Genomic DNA, 13279 nt, shown 5'->3' with positions numbered 1-13279 from the left:
CCCACAACCTCTGCCAAAACATTAATTCATGGTGAAGGCATTAAACCCTGAAGAAGCTGGCTCAAGCTCTTAAGGAGAACCATTCTTTGTGTGAAATGGTGGAGAACCCTCTTGGATTTTAACTAAGGCTCCTGCTTGATTGTTCCTCCATCGAAACCAGGAACATCATGACTGGATCCATAAGAACATAAGAACAGCCCTGGTGGATCAGATCAAAATTCCATCTGGTCCAGCATCCTGTTTTCATGGGAAGCCTACAAGCAAGACACAGACGCAAAAAGTACAACTTGTGATTCCCAGCATCAGAGGCATGCTGCCCCCAACAATGGAGGTAGAAAATAATAATAATAGCTAGTTGTCATTATCCTCCATTGATTTGTCTAACCCCCTTTTCAAACTGTCCAAGTTGGTGCCCATCACCTGTGGCAGTGAAGTCCACACTTCAGCCTTGTGGTGTGTGTCTGTCCTGACTGTGATAGTGTTCAGTTTGATTGGATGAGTCCAAGTTATGAGAAATGGAGGGGGGATTTCCCTTATTCAATAAAAGCTCCAAACAATGTCATTAGTTGATGTTGATGATGATGATTGGTCCCTGAAGGGACTGCATTCTTTCAGGCACTGTGGAGTTGAAAATTCTCTCTCTTGTCCATTCCGGCTTCAGCAGTACATTTTGGGTCCATACAGAAATCTGTTATGATCCCAAATAAAAAAATTCCTTCCAGTAGCACCTTAAAGACCAACTAAGTCAGTTCTTGGTATGAGCTTTCGTGTGCATGCACACTTCTTCAGATGTTCTGAAGAAGTGTGCATGCACACGAAAGCTCATACCAAGAACTGACTTAGTTGGTCTTTAAGGTGCTACTGGAAGGAATTTTTTTGTTTTGACTATGGCAGACCAACACGGCTACCTATCTGTAACATGATCCCAAATGTTTGGGATACTTTTCATGGAGTTACTAGTGTAAGTTAGCAAATGCTGAGGTTGACCAGAACTCTTATTTCTATCTGGAGCAGCACGTAGACCAGAATCTTGCTGTTCTGTCACCAAAAAAAGTTAAATAAAAAGTATCTGAACCACTTGAGAGCCTGTCTATTTTAAACTTTGTTCACAGCCCAAAGGTTCTATGTCAGATGCTAAATTACCACTTGAGAGAAATTTAAAATACTGATGGTTTATGCCAGCATGGTGATAAATGGGATAAACACGGCTATAACAAATTTGACTGTACAACTTCCTCCATGACCATCCATGTGCCTTTGTGAGTGCTGTACACATCTGTTCTCCTGGGGTCGTCAATGTGGTGCCCATGTGCCAACAGAGGCCTTCAATGGCATTCACAGGGTCCCCAAACATTCTGTTGTAACCAATAGAATAGACTGCTGTGTGTTCTTGGTTGTAATTATTTTCCTTAGGTTTTGCGGGCAGGAGTTGATCATGGTGACTATTTGCCAAACATGCCTTCCTCTTAGTGCGTTTCTCCCTTTCGTCCTGAGTTTGAGCATCTTCAAAACCCATGACACCTTTGGTAAAGGCTGTTCTCCAATTGGAGCGCTCGCAGGCAAGTGTTTCCCAGTTGTCGGTGTTTATACTACATTATTTTTTTAGATTTGCCTTGATACAGTCTTTGAACCTCTTTTGTTGACCACCAGCATTGCATAAAGCCTCAGCGCCTAGGGCTTGCCGATCGAAAGGTCGGCGGTTCGAATCCCTGCGGCGGGGTGCGCTCCCGCTGCTCGGTCCCAGCGCCTGCCAACCTAGCAGTTCGAAAGCACCTCCGGGTGCAAGTAGATAAATAGGGACCGCTTACCAGCGGGAAGGTAAACGGCGTTTCCGTGTGCGGCTCTGGCTCGCCAGAGCAGCGATGTCACGCTGGCCATGTGACCCGGAAGTGTCTCCGGACAGCGCTGGCCCCTGGCCTCTTAAGTGAGATGGGCGCACAACCCCAGAGTCTGTCAAGACTGGCCCGTACGGGCAGGGGTACCTTTACCTTGACCTATCTTCTGGGTGTTGGTACAGACTGGGTACAGAGGAGATGAGAAGCAGCAATATCCACAGCATTATACCCTCTGAAAGTTTGGTGTGTGTGTGTGTGTGTGTGAGTATGTGTATCTCATAGACCAATTTTTCATAAACTCATAGAATTGTAGAGTTCTAAGGGACCCTGGTGGTCATCTAGCCCAACCCCTTCCAATGCAGGAATCTCAGCTAGAGCATCCGTGACAGATGGCCATCCAACCTCTGCCTAAAAAACTCCAATGAAAGAGAGTCCACCACCTTCTAACAGAGTCTATTCTACTTTCATTTTCTAGCCCTAAGGTCACTTAATATATTTCCAGCTTCTACTGAAGAGCTGCTTCGGTTTGTATGATGCAATTAAATGTGGTTGGAGTTATCGAGAACAGATGTAAATAAAGGTTATGCTTTTGTTAGGCTCTCATGTTATATAGAGGGGCATGGATCGCTGTTAACAATTAGCCTGTCAACTCAATTGTTATCTTTTATTAAAAATAAATGAGATGGCAATTAATCTTGCATCTCAAGCATTGTTAGGAAATTATCTCTCTCTCTGATGATTCTTCATAACCTTTTTAAAAGACTTTTTTTTTTAAGAACATCACATCTGTTCCCATTTACAAATACGCCTGGCCAAAAACTTGAAACTCTACATGTACATTAAAAAATATGTTTTAAATACCCACCAAATGGTAGAAGTGTTTTGAAATTTGCGGCAAAGCCCATCTTGTCTTTTGTAGTGTGAATTCAGAATGTTCAAACATGCAAATAGGGCAAAGGGACAGATTGGTTTACTGGATGCTGGTGTCATAACAGGCTTTTCCTTTGCCCCAAGTGAAACTTTTCCTTTACTGCTGTTTCTAAGGGAGAGGGTGAAGGCATTCTGGATGCTCTCTGCCTGGCAAAATGATGAAGGGTCCTCACATGACTTTCTTTTTCATTTCACACATTTCACAGCACACTCCTATCATGCCAGTTATGTTCTCGAGTAAGAGCTGAGCAGACTTGCGTATTCAAAGACATCTGGAATATAACTAAAGGGATTAAATAAGGGGTAACCTTGCTTAAATGTCAACCACCTTGTTAGTTGCATAGATGCATAGAAACTACCATGACCCCTGTGTGCATATCATGAGCTAAGAGAAGGAAGTTTATTGTTTTTAGACCTTGAGATAAATAGCCTCTTCCATCTTTCTTTCCACTGCCATGAACACAGATCCAATATTTTATCTGTGTTCCATATCAAAATGGATGCTTAGTGGTACTGCACAACCCTGAAGGATGCTCTGACAGTGGTACTCCCCTTCTTTCCCTTGCACAATGTGGAGAAATTGCCGAGCCTGCTGAAAGCGAAGACGTCATCCTTTGCATCAACTGTGTGTGCTCCCATGGAATTTTGATTCTCTTGCCCCTAAGGTCACCATCAAGTTGGAGGGATTTGAGGAAAAGGCACTAAGATTAATTCTGAATATAGAAAAACTGCCTTGAGTAGATGCTAGGAAAAAAACATATTTCAGGTGGTAGGTGAATTATATGGAGAAGCATAGCAACACCAGCATCCTAATCCAGGTAGGGGCCAAATGTGCATGGGGAAAAAGGTATTCCACGCGTAAAGCCCTAGGTGGATGGCACACATAAACTGATGTGGTGTGTATGTGTGGTTCGTCTGTTCAGCATCTCAAGGATTCAGCAACAGGGACTGTGTAGCCAGGGCCCTCACCCTTTAAAAAACATGCAAACAAACAAATGCTGCTGATTAAAAAAGGTAAAGGTACCTCTGACCAACAGGTCCAGTCGTGACCGACTCTGGGGTTGCGCGCTCATCTCGCTCAAGAGGCCGACAGCCGGCGCTTGTCCGAAGACAGCTTCTGGGTCACGTGGCCAGCATGACTAAGCCGCAGCTGGCGAGCCAGCACCAGTGCAGCACACGGAAACGCCATTTACCTTCCCGCTGGAGAACGGTCCCTATTTATCTACTCGCACTTTGAGGTGCTTTCGAACTGCTAGGTGGGCAGGAGCTGGGACCGAACAACGGGAGCTCACCCCGTCACGGGGATTCGAACTGCCGACCTTTTGATCAGCAAGTCCTAGACTCTGTGGTTTAACCCACAGCGCCACCCGCGGTCCCATGCTGCTGATTAGGAAGCAGGAATTAGATGGCCTCCTCTCCTTCCTACCGAAACAACTGATCAGTGGAATTAAAACTCTTCACAACAGGCTCTGTTCATGGATACCTGTTATATGTTATGTTGGATCAGAGCCAAAGTGATGTCCAGCTTTATAAGTTATGGAAGTGAAGACCATTTTCTAGTCTCCAATTGGTAGTGATGATGCACTAATTCAGGCTTAGTCAAAGTAAAGGAAGAAGCTACACTTGGAGTATTGGCTCCCTTGCAGACACTGGCTGTAGGTACAATTGCATCATTTAAATCCAACCATGTTTCTTGGTGTTTTCTCATTGGATGTGCATATTTCTGATGTCTATGGAAGGCGTGGGAGGTATATGGGATGTTAGAGTAGGGGTAGTACAGGTGGGGGACCTGTTGTGCTCCTTCTAGGATAGTTCATCCACCTTTGGTCCCCACCCTACATTCAACTCTCACCTGTGGCCCCTAAAAGTTCTTAGCATGCCACAATCGCTGCACCCTGGGTATGGCTAAACCAGGTGAGGGTAGCCGATGGGTCTCAAGTCCTTGGTGACTGAGGGATTTCCACTGCATTTGTTGACAGACTCTGGTGGATTGAGCAGATGTGACTGATAGTGGGTCCAAAAGTCAAAAAGCTGGTTTCTGCACATGCTGTAGAAGGAAGTGAAAGGCAGATGGGGCTCATCAACCTGGGAAGGTAGTCCACCTAGAAGAAGGGAAACTCTGATCCTAAACCTCCACTGCCTTGTGAGATATCTTCGGGAGAAGAAAAGGCTAAGATGTAAACTCTACACAAATCTGGAGCAGAGTCCCTAAGATGGTTGGATGATGCTTCCTTCCAGCAACTCCTGCAGCCAAACTGGTGCCAAATGTGCTGCTCTTCTTTCCTTTGGACCACATCAACATGGCCAAGAGGGGAGCCTAAAACCTCCAGGCGCACTTCCCAGGCTTGCACCCTGGGGAAGCCACTTCAATGCTGCTTTTGATTTCACCCCTGGAGGCACAATCCATTATCTCTTGAGACAGATGGATGTCAACAATGGAAATCTTTCCAAAGGAATTGGCAATTAGTGGATGCATGCAAAAGCAATGACCAGCAAGCACGTGTGCGCGTGCACGCGCGCGCGCACACACACACACACACACACACACACACACACAATGAATAAAATGTCAAGGTACATTTTGGGGATCATTTTGTCAGAAGCTATTTTAATGGAGTTCCCCCTCACTCCTCCCAGGATCTCAAGCAATCTATTTTCTGGGCCAGTGCTCTGAGCCACAAATATAGGTGCCTCTGAGAAATAATCTTCTGTGGTATGAAATACTGAAATGTCTTTGCCTAAACTTACATTATTACCGGTCCTAGACTGCAGTAGATAAGAACAGTACTACAGCTTTTTTATTTTTGCATGGTGGGCCTAATTAAGATATGGATACAGATTTCATGGTTTACATGCTTCAGAAGCATAGATTTGGGGAATTGCTGCTGCAGAACAACACTAATAAATTCTTGCACATATAATTGCACAGGTGTCTTACGATTCCCTTCTCTTCTTATCCCATTCTCTGTGGTCTTGTTTTGCTCTTCCAGGATTTAGATGTGCCTTTCGCTTTTTTTGGCAGCAAAGAAACGCCCACACTACAGAACCACCAATCAGAAGTGCTTCCATGTACAAACAGATGCTTCATCCCAGGCGGGTGATATACAAATGATTCAATGATGTGGGTTTTTTGGAAGATAAAAAAAAAAATGTCATGGCTGCATATGCTATTCCTCGCCCACCTTTTTCCAAAGCAAGTCTGGAAATAAGACGATTAGAACAACGGGCTCAAAGGCCCTTTGCTTGCTAAAGGCTTCATGCTCATTGTAATCCACTGACACAAGAGGCTGGATTTACATGATGAAATTGACTCGGTACTGTGGTCTTCATGAGAAGATTCTGTGCACAACTGTTTTGGCAATTGAGAGGGCATGTTTGTGCCTTGAGTCAAGGCAGGCCTGACTTCACATCCGAATATGAAGCTGACAGAATAGCCGCATTCTCCCTGACACTGGAAAACTCACAACCTCTACATAAGAGAGTTTATTTCATCCTCCATTTTCCACCCTTTTCTGTGTCCATTCTGTGACATCATGGCCCATTCGGTGTTCTCAGATCTGTGTGCATAGCATAACCTCTGACATTTCTCCAATGAAAATAGAGACATTCTATTCCATTATCACCATCACCATCATCCTCACCACCATCATCATACTATTTATACCCCCCCCCCCACACACACAATTTTAAACATTAAACATAAAAACTCCTTCCCTATACAGGGCTGCCTTCAGATGGCCCAGGAGTTGGATAACTCCATCCCCTCCAACATTTCTCCAGTGAAAACCGGGACATCCTAAGGAGAAGATGGGCATTTCAGGATCAAATCAGAAACTGCTAAGGCTTTTGAAAATCCAGGACTGTCTCTGCTAAACAGGGACACTTGGAGAGTCTGTACTTATTTCTCTTAAAGTTAGATTTAGACTGGACAACACTTCAAGCGGAGAACTATACTCGGTAAAGTATGACACATAGCTACTATAAGGGTGGCTTGTTATTCAGTCCAATTTATCTCTGAGGTAAGCTTGCTGTGGAAAATACGAAAACCTTCTCTGCTGAAGTGAGTGCCATTCGAAAGCTACCATTAATCCACACATTCCACATTGTCACTGTCTTTGTAAAGGTAAAGGTACCCCTGCCCGTACGGGCCAGTCTTGACAGACTCTGGGGTTGTGCGCCCATCTCACTTAAGAGGCCAGGGGCCAGCGCTGTCCTGAGACACTTCCGGGTCACGTGGCCAGCGTGACATCGCTGCTCTGGCGAGCCAGAGCCGCACACGGAAACGCCATTTACCTTCCCGCTGGTAAGCGGTCCCTATTTATCTACTTACACCCGGAGGTGCTTTCGAACTGCTAGGTTGGCAGGCGCTGGGACCGAGCAGCGGGAGCGCACCCCGCCGCAGGGATTCGAACCGCCGACCTTTCGATCGGCAAGTCCTAGGCGCTGAGGCTTTAACCCACAGTGCCACCTGCGTCCAGAGTGATAAAAAAAATGGTATGGATATTAGCTCTCCGCAGTAGCTGTAATGGCAAATGTTGCCTCTTAATGGTATGTAGCACTGCATAATTTATTGGCTGAGGCTGTACTGAGAGCTATTTCTGACTCTTTGCTTGTTGTCTGACTGTTGAAGTATACATGGGGAAAAAATAAGCTGTGTACTTAGCTGGTTAGCTCAGTCGAAGCCAAATGAATAAATGTTTGGTTATAGGAACTGATAAACAATATTTTGTGCTCTGCCTGTCAGAGACATGGAGAGAGGAAAATTACAGCCTGTGTCTTATTAGGCCCATTCAAACTTTAAACTCACACCTGTGGGATTACTCGGTGTAATATCTGGTGCGCAGAATGAGTCAGGAGGGGGCTGCCGTGGAGATTTTAAAAATAAGGCAGGATGGAGGAACACAGCGAGTTTCTCACACTATTCATCTGACAACTCCACATACGGAGCTCTTTTTAATGAGGGAAGCAGATGTAGGCTGGCCTCTGAGGTTTCCTCATCGCTTGATCATTTGCATGTAAGCTCATGCAGAATTTGCATGCGCATGCACAAACACACACCAATAAAGAACAGAGCTAAGAGCTGATACAGCCACAAACATTTTGTTCAAGTAAATAAATAAGAGCTTATCCCTAACATGATTATGACTGGGCAAAGGGTTCCACCATCACACACCTTGAAGAAGTCGGTGTGCCACTTGGGATGGTCTGCACACATGATATAGTCACTGTTGATGGCAGACTTGTGATCCAGCCCTACGCCCAGCCTTCACGGATAAAATAGAGACATTCCTGTGATTATTCTTAGTGGTGGTGACGGGGAATGTCTTAATGATTCATGCATAAACAAATAAATCCCTGCCAGAGGCTTCATCGCCGCCAGCACACACCCAACATTACACTATTGACTGTCCACAGCTTGAATAGATTATTGTCTGAAGAAAGAAGCAGCCGGATTCATGTGGCTTGTACAAAATATGCTCAATCTGAATGTTATTTAAAACAGACTTCTCAAATACTTCTAACAAACAAACTGATAGTCGCAAGCCCCATGATGGTGCATCTAATGATATTAGATAGGATGGTAGAATGTCAGGACTATATTTGTTCCAATGTGCATTGAAAAAACATCTTCAGCAGCCCTTGGAACAAATGCAGAAACTAAAGCACTCAGTGTGCTGGTACACGCAGAGATATGGATTTGTATGTGTTGTGTTAAAGCTGTAATCTGTTAATATGTGACTTAAAGCACTCCACTAAAACAACCTCGATAAGTGTATTCTTCTTTTTAATTCTGTTCTAAATTATCTTCTTAAGTAGAAGGGGGGGATGATCATTTAATGATTATTTTTTAAAAAAACCATTCTGGAAAATATATATATTGGTCCCTTTAACCAAGGTTCCACTTCTGATATGCTCTATAAAAGGTGCTTTTGTTCCTTTACACATCTCTGTAGTGCTTTTATTCTCTCCCAGCTGCGCTTTTTTCCTGGCACTCCTTCTGTAGCCTGTCTGCCTTCTGCTCCCTCTTGCTACACTAAGTGAACTCGATGCTGCTTTCAACTTTTGCTCTCCTTAGTTCAAAGGATCCGCTGCAGGAGGAACAGTTTATTTCTGGTGCCTTTCTTTGAAGTGCCATTTGCCAGGGTGCTTAGTTGTTGTGCTCAGGTGGCAGATTTCTGCCTTCATGTTTAAATTATGTTTAAATAAAGAGAAACATCACCTGCAACATTTTTTTAAAATATGAAACTGCTGGGCTTTCTAAAAACTGAAGTTCATGCAAGAAGGAAGAATTTGAAGGATTACTTAGTGGACAACAGGAAGACTAGTGGAGAGACTTCAGCGAAACCTGGGAGAGTGAATACTTAATCTTTGCTGAGCCATGAACTCCCAAGGGTTGCTAATGGGCCAGAAAAAAAGGATAATCTGGCTAGGGATATGTGAAAATTGTCTCTCCAAAACTCTCCAACCTTTTTGTGAGGGGCAAAAAAGAAGTTCACCGTGTACTATCTGTAGGAAGGGTAAAATTCTGCTACCATTTCAGAAGTGCAGAAAAAGAAAGGATCTCAGAAATTTCTCCTCTAGCAAGCTTTCTCAATTAATACTGAATTGTACAGTCCAAATGGTGTGTAAAAGAGGCAGTGAGCTAAAAGAAGAGGACTGGAACCTGTTGCTTTCTTCAATAATATTAACAATAATTAAAGCTGGATCCACAGCTAAAAAACTTTATTTACGTTCAGGAAAGTTGTGGGTGAGGAGTGTGTTTCAATGAACTTTCCCCGAAATTGCTTGGAAGTCTACAACAGTTTAGCCTGGGGGGAAAGATCAGTTTCAAAAAAAACAATATTGTAGATGTCCTAAATGCTTGATGCCCTAAAAGCTGCTGCTCTCATTCAAGTGTGGCAGTGTATTAATGTGGTCTTATTAAAATTCTCATAGGCTTCCTTGGAAATCCATCAAATGTTTCATCCAAGGAGAAGCCCCCATATTTGTCTTGAGCTCTGGCCTTAGGCAAAACCCAGTCACAGCTTTGTAGATAATCCATCTCTCACATCCTAGTCATTGCCACATCCTCTAAAATATCCACCTCTAATTGAAGACTCGTGTGTCAATATACAGACAAATCTGTTTTTTCCTAAACATGTGTCTGCTTAATGCAAATGTAGGAGTATTTGCTGGCTAGGAAGAGCAGAAAGCAGGGAACTAAAAAAAGAGATGGCTGGACCAGGCCAATCACCCATCTAGTCCAGCAGGGACCACAGGGACCCTAGTCTCACAGGGCCCCAGATGCCCAAAGGAAACCCTCAATCTGCACCTGAGCATGAGAGCACTCTCCCATCCTGTTGTTTCCAGCAACTAATATTCAAAAGCATTATTGCATCTCACTAAGGAGACCATGACTCATCATAGCCATCATGTTGAGTAGTCACCAAAAGCCTTATTTTCCACAAAGTTGTCCAATTCTCTTTCAAAGCCACCCAAGTTAGTAGCCATCACTACCTCATCTAGAACTGAGTTTCATAGTTTAACTACAGTATGTGCTGTGTGGGGAATTACATTCATTCACCTGTCACAAATCTTCCAATATTCAGTGTGGCTTCTCTGTTAGCAAAGGCTATCCTCAAGTAGTCACACTTGAGTCTCACTTGGTCTCAACATCTGATGCTCATACTATATTATTTCTTTTTCCCCCAAATATTTTTATTAGGGTTTATGATGAAAAATACAAAGATTATTGTCATATATATATATATATATATATATATATATATATATATATAATGGTTCTAGGGGTTGCTTGTGCGTAAATAGGCGCCACACCTGGCTGGGTTGCCTGAGTGAACCCTTTCTGTCCGGACAGCCACTCACCCGTGGCTGTCTCAATCGCTTGCAGAATCCGTCAGTGGGCGTTTCTTGAATTTCTTCCAGCAAAGAAGCTCTTTGACGCCTAGTCTCTGCCTACTCTCCCTGTGCGGAAGCCTTCTGTGCAGGGAGGGTGTGGGCAGCGGAGGACCCATGCTCTCCCTGCTGGTCTCCGGCGAGGAGTCATGGAGCCACCTCGCCGATTCCCCCATCTTCCCCCCTTCTCCACTGGTGCTACGCTGATTTCCTTCCCCAGAAGATGGGCGGCTTCTCTCCCTCCCGGGACGCTCTCCGGAATCCCTCTGGAGCCCTCCCTCTCCCTCTGGCTCCGATGGCAGTTCCCTGACAATATATATATATATATATATATATATATATATATATATATATATCCAAACTAAAACATTAGTTTAAAAGTAAAAAAGAGAAAGAGGAGAGGAGAAAGGGAAGGGAAGGGAAGGGAAGGGAAGGGAAAGAAGGAAGGAAGGAAGGAAGGAAGGAAGGAAGGAAGGAAGGAAGGAAGGAAAATGAACAGAAAAACTTGGGTGGGTGGGTGAGAAAGAGAAAGAGAGAGAGGAGGAGAAGGAGTTAAGAAGCTAAAGAACTTCCATGACCATTTGTACATTGGTCAGCCTTTCCTAATTATAATAATAATAATTTATTATTTATATCCCACCCATCTGGCTGAGTTTCCCCAGCCACTCTTGGTCTTGCCAGTAATTGTTTTATTTTCTCTGGGTAACTATTGTTTCATATTTGTGGTCCAGTATCCTGTACTTCCCTGCCCAACATCAATGGCAGACATCAATAGCTTTTGCCTGTGCTATTTTTTCTGGAGGGAAGCAGGGGTACACATACCCCAAAACATTTTGTGAATCTAAGTTGTCATTGAGGGGCAGTATTTCAGTATGAGTAGGAAAATGAGAGTACCACTAAACATTTTTTTTTAGGGGGGGAAGCACTGGCTTTTGCCACTGAAATTCAAGTAAACAAGCAAAAACAAATTATAACTTCACCTCTTCTCCTTAATCAGGAACACAGATGGCTGTGGGTTCTCAAATTTCAGCTGATAATGAATCATCTGGACCTGGAGATTTTAAAGAAACAACAACACCCCGCTGCTATTTTCAAGAAAGATGTAAGCAAGAACTTTACAGAAAGCAAAAAATAGCATGGTTTGTAACAGCTAATTGGACAGCAAAAGGAACCCAAGTATAATCAGCCAAATATCATTGTCTTTTAAAAACATTAGTTATTTTGGAAATGCTACGTCTTCTAGCTTTCAAAAAGGTGTAAGATGGATTTGTTCCTAAAACCAGGGTGGATATAGAAGACTATATTAGGAATTTAAATGCAAGATGCTTACAGTGGTAACTTCGGTTAAGAACTTAATTCGTTCTGGAGGTCTGTTCTTAACCTGAAACTGTTCTTAACCTGAAGCACCTCTTTAGCTAATGGGGCCTCCCACTGCCGCCACGCCGCCACCACATGATTTCTGTTCTCATCCTGAAGCAAAGTTCTTAACCCAAGGTACTATTTCTGGCTTAGCGGAGTCTGTAACCTGAAGCATCTGTAACCTGAAGCGTCTGTAACCTGAAATATGACTCTATAAGACAGTGATGTTACCTTTCTAGCAGGGCAGTTTCTTAGAAGAACAGCATTTCCAGTTTTGGAATTTTGGAAACACTACAAAAAAAAAATCATACATGGGGACATTCAACAAGTGTACAGAGGTGCATTAAATCTGTTCTCCACATTTTGAAGCAGCTCTGTCCGTTCATTTACACAATTTTCAAACAGCCCTAAATTCAAACCTTGGCACAGCCATTCATATTCATGCCTTAATGACCTCCACATCTGATCACTGAAAAATGGTCTGTATTTTACCCTCCAAGATTCTAGATGCCAGTTTTACCATAATTCTCTTCAAGGACAGAAGCACAGAACCCTAGGAGTCTAACCACCTTCAATGCATAAATCTCAGCTACAGCAACCAGGACAGAGGACCACCCAACCTCTGCTTAAAAACCTCCAGGGAAGGAGATACCACAACCTCCTGATGGAGACTGTTCCACTGTATAACTATCCTTATAACCATTCAAAACTTGGAACAGTCTTTCATGCATTTTTCTACTGTTGATTTTATCAAGATGTTAGAGAATGCATAATTCATCTCCGTAGAGACCCTTTGAGTATCTTCCTTGAGGGGTCAAATAAATATGAACAAGGTGGCAATATCTTTCAGACTTGCTGTGATTATTAGTTTCTAACTTGTCACCTTTAATAATTAATAACCAGTTTGTGTTACTTTATAGTTTGCACTTCGTTTCGTGGTCGGTTGGTTGTGATAAACATTTGACTAAAATACAAGAAGCAGACTTATGGATTGGGGAGTTCCCTTATCTGCTTTTTTAAAAAGAAAAGAAAATATGCAATTCACCTCATTGGGCAAAAGATTCCTGCTTTGCAAGGGGTCGGACTAGATGACCCCCAGGATCTCTGCCACCTCTATGATTCTATGATCTATGACCTCCACTTTGGCCTTCAGTGTAAAGGAGGGATGAGCATCCTATGCTTTCGTCTTTCCCCGTTCATTGTTTCCCCACCCTAAATTGCAACACCATGGGTCTCCCCACAGAGGTTTCAACTGTATT

Source organism: Podarcis cretensis (assembly GCF_951804945.1).
Source record: "Podarcis cretensis genome assembly, chromosome: 17".
NCBI classification, from domain to species: Eukaryota; Metazoa; Chordata; class Lepidosauria; order Squamata; family Lacertidae; genus Podarcis; species Podarcis cretensis.
The sequence above is the reverse complement of the archived record's forward strand: the minus strand, read 5'-3'. Positions refer to the sequence as shown.